We start from the raw sequence: 4,780 nt of genomic DNA on the forward strand, positions 1-4,780 counted from the left end.
TCAAAACTGGTGATCACGAAGTAGATGAAGTTCCGGAATTCTGCTGTCTTGGAAGCAAAATAGGCCATGATGGATGCAGCAAGGGCGACGTAAGAAGCAAACTAGTACTGGCAAAGAGAGCATTCCAGGCCAAGAGAATTCTACTGGTTGAAACGTAGACCTTGAGGAAGAAATTTCTGAGAATGTACATTTGGAGCGTAGCATTGTATAGAAATAAAACACGGAAATCGGGAAAATCGGAAAGGAAGAGTATAGAAGCGTTCGAGATGTGGTGCTACAGAAGAATGTTGAAAGCTTGGTGGATTGACAAGGTAAGAAATGAAGAGGTTCTCCGCCGAATCGGTGAGCAAAGCACTATATGAGAAACGCTGATAAGAAGAAGGGATATGACGATAGAGCGTTAAGTCAAGAGGGAATAACATCCATGGTCCTAAAGGGGACTTAGAGGGCAAAAACTGTGGGGGAAGACAGAGATTGAAATACCCCCAGTGAGGAAATGAAGTCCTAGTGTGCAAGAGCTACTCTGAAATGAAGAGGTTGGCACAGGAGATGAATTCGTGATGGGCCGCATCAAATCAGTCATAAGACTGATGACCCATAAAATAAAGAGAGAAAGTGAGAGAGAGGGAGAGAGAGAAGAACATGATTGAGCACACCTAAATGAGCAGATGGTAGAGCGACATAGGCCTTCTTGCAGGCTGGTCGGCTACAGAGTACGGTACGTCTACTGGAAATGAGCAATATTTATGCGAGGCTGGCCACCATTCGAGTCATCGGTGGTACCACTTGGACTACCTGAACGCCCCATGATGTCCTAACTCTTTACACTTCAGGTGCTCTGACTGCCCGGCCGCTGTGGCCGAGCGGTTCCAGGCTCTTCAGTTCGGAACCGCGCTGGTGCTACGGTCACAGTTTCGAATCCTGCCTCCGGCATGGATGTGTGTGATGTTCTTAGGTTAGTTAGGTTTAAGTACTTCTATGTCTAGGGGACTGATAACATCAGATGTTAAGTCCCATAGTGCTTAGAGCCATTTGAACCATTTTTTACTCTGGCTGATCTACTTTGCAAGGTCAGTGTACTGAATAGCTGGTCTTGCATCCGAGTTGCCTTTTCCTGCTTAACTATGCATTGACACCGTAATTACGGCACCCCTCTCCGGACGATCTTCTTGTGCTGCGTCGCTGACTCAGTCCACGCCATCCATATGGTGGGTAGCAAAAGGGGACGTTCGTGTGGGTGTCATATCTGCAGTGTAAGAGGCATCTCCGTGTAGAAATTTCGTCCTGCTGTTAGGGTTTGACCTGCTTTCCATTGCTTCTTGCGTTTTCAGGGAAGGTGGTCTGATATATGAATCCGCATCGCAACATTATGTTTCCCATTAACTTTTACATTAAGTACTTGTTGCAACTAATTACAACAATTAATGTAGAATTTTTTTGTGCCCTTTGCAGGTCTGAAGATGACTGATAATGGACGCAGGTCATCCCGCGTAAATTTGGGATCAAGATAATGTAAATTGTGTATTAAAATTTTTCTCCAATTTTCGTTTCAAGAATTTGGAAAACAAACATTATATTAAAATCTTCTGGGTTATTAGGCCACGTCATGTTTCTTCTAAAATGATCGACGTTTCGACCCCTCTGCTGGGATATTCCTCAAGATCTTCTGGTGTCCACTACTGCTAGAATGGTTCAAATGGCTCTGAGCACTATGCGACTTAACTTCTGAGGTCATCAGTCGCCTAGAACTTAGAACTAATTAAACCTAAATAACCTAAGGACATCACACACATCCATGCCCGAGGCAGGATTCGAACCTGCGACCGTAGCGGTCGCTCGGCTCCAGACTGTAGCGCCTAGGACTGCACGGCCACTCCGGCCGGCACTACTGCTAGAACAATGTCAGAGAGGAGGGTAGCGTCCTCTTGTAACGGGAGAGTTTTCACGCGTTGGTGCTGGAGAAGTGACAGTATTGGTTAAAATTCATAAGGCTACCACTGGTGCGCCACAGTCATAGGCTACTACTCAAGCTCTGATGCAGAAGAAGGGGCGTTGTTAGCTAATCTCCTGTGGATACCATTGGCGGCCCATCGTCATTGGATAGAAAAGCACTATTCCACACTTACACTGGAGAAGAGTTATTGGTTGAAATTCCTGCTACCACTGTTGGTGGGTCGCCATCATTGGCTAGATTCGAAAGGGACAGAGCAAGAGAGAGGCAATGTTTACCCAAAATATTATTGTCCACTAAGGTGACTCGCAGCGCGTTGTTATGCCGCTTTTATTGATTTCATGAGAAACGAAAGCATAATTCCAACAAAATAAGATAAGGGGAATGCTACTGTTGTTTTGGACGCTTTGGATTATCTCAGGAAGATGGAACAACTACTAGCTGACCGTGTGTATCGCAAGTTAAAAAGCGATCCGACGAACAGAATCGTTCGGGAAGTGGAAAACCTGATATCAGACTCCAGACTGGACAGCTCTATTACAAAGAATCTAACACCTCGAATACCTGTCTCACCCAGACTGTATGGACTACAGAAAATACATAAAGAATCGGTTCCTTTGAGGTCTATAGTCAGTGGGATTAACTCGCCGCCTTATTTTTTAGCACGTCATTTATCTGGCAAACTGAGAAATCTAGTTGGTAAAACAAATACTTTTATAAATGATTCGAAACATTTTTTAGAAATTATACGCACACTGAAGATATCTGCAGGTTACATTCTTGTTAGCTTCGATTCGACATCATTATTTACTAACGTCCCAGTATAAGATACAATGGAGATTATAAGGCAGAATGTTGCTCCAGGTGTTTGTGACTTAATTGAATTGTGTCTTCGTTCTAGCTGTTTTAAATACAATGGTAAATTATATGGACACGCTGACGGCCTTGTTATGGGCTCACCCATTTCGCCAGTAGCAGCTGACGTTTTTATGGAACATTTTGAGCAACATGCGTTAAGTAGTGCTCCTTTGAAGCCTTCTTGCTGGCTCCGCTATGTGGATGCTATATGACCACACGCCAAAGAAGAACTTCATGCGTTTCACAATTTCTTAAATGAAATTCACCCCAAAATCAAATTTATCTTGGAGGTTGAGAGTGAGGTCGGTTGGTATACAGAAGATCTGATAACACTCTAGGTCACAGGGATTACAGAAAGCCGAGTAACACAAACAGGTATTTAGATGCCACTTCGCACCACCACCCAGCCTAGAAGCAAGCAATGCTCAACACACTATGTTCACGTGCCTTCCGTACCAGCGATGACGACAACTTGGAATCCAAGTTGAATTTTTTAAAGAGGACATTGAAGGCAAATGGGTATGATAGTTATTCACTCGACAGGGTTTTTAGGCGGAATATTTATAACGCTAACAAGAATGACGAGGAATCGCCTTCTCACTCCGTCAGGTTACCGTTCGTTTCTGGGGTCATTGACTACATAAGCATAATTTTGAAGAAAAATAGTATTCAGACATCTTTCCTTATTCAAACAAAATAAAACATTTTTTCCGACGGAAAATGGATGCACCTGATTGAGTCCACAATGCAAAGGTGTCTATCAAGTGACATGTGGCTACGAAAGAGTATAGGCGAAACGGGAAGAACTGTTAAAGAACGCGTAAGATACACGAAGGGCACATGCGGCTAAAACAACGTGCAAAATCGGCAATAGCGGAACATAATGAGAACTGTGGCCCTGACATCGATTTCGATAACGTATTTGTACTGGCTAAAGAAACAAACATTTGTAGAAGAAAGGTCCGAGAAACGGTTGAAATTTCTAAGAATGCACCTAATTTCAATAGATAGGACGGCTATAGGCTTCCGGCATCGTGGCTCCCCGCCATCAAGGAAGTAAATAAGCGGCCGCGGTATGTGAGCGTCATAAACAACGCGCTGCAGGTCACCTTGGTGGACAATAATATTTTGGGTAATCATTCCCCCTCTCTTGCTCTGTCCCTTTCGAATCTAGCCAATGATGGTGACCAACCAATAGTGGTAGCAGGAATTTCAACCAATAACTGTTCTCCGGCGTAAGTGTGGAATAGTGCCTTTCTATCCAATGACGATGAGCCGCCAATGGTATCCACAGGAGATTAGCTAACAACGCCCCTTCTTCTACATTGAGTATTAGCCTATGACTATAGCTCACCAATGGAAGCCATATGAATTTTAACCAATACTGTCACTTCTCCAGCACCAACGCCTGAAAAATTCCCCTCTGTTAAGAGGATGCGACACTCGTCTCTGACAGTGTTCTAGCAGTAGTAGACACCAGAAGATTCTGAGGAAGATCCCAGCGGAGGGGTTGAAAATTCGATCATTTTAGAAGAAACATGGTGCGGCCTAATAAAACAGAAGATTTTATCTTCAATGACAACGGCCATGAAGCCTGCAGACTTACAACAAACATTATGTCTTAAGACGAACAAAACGGGAAAACTGGGAAGTGCTTTGTGGTCCTGTACTGACGCAACTGACGAAATGTGCTGCAAGTAGCTGCCAGGAATTTTTTTTATAAAGTACACGTAATCTCAATTATGATTTCGGACGTGGTGACAGCTTTATCTCTGACAGTTTCTGAAAGCTAAATCGTGTAATTGGAAACGCCCTTAATGTACTGTAACACGACAGCCTTTTTTGTCATCGACATTGATATGAGGCAGATTATCTGTTCCAATTTGTATATAAAGCTTCAGCAGTACACTGTTGGGTATCTTCTGACTGTTGAAACATCGAGTGTGTCCACATCGTAGCATCTCATCCATC

Source organism: Schistocerca piceifrons, chromosome 3 (assembly GCF_021461385.2).
Source record: "Schistocerca piceifrons isolate TAMUIC-IGC-003096 chromosome 3, iqSchPice1.1, whole genome shotgun sequence".
NCBI classification, from domain to species: domain Eukaryota; kingdom Metazoa; phylum Arthropoda; class Insecta; order Orthoptera; family Acrididae; genus Schistocerca; species Schistocerca piceifrons.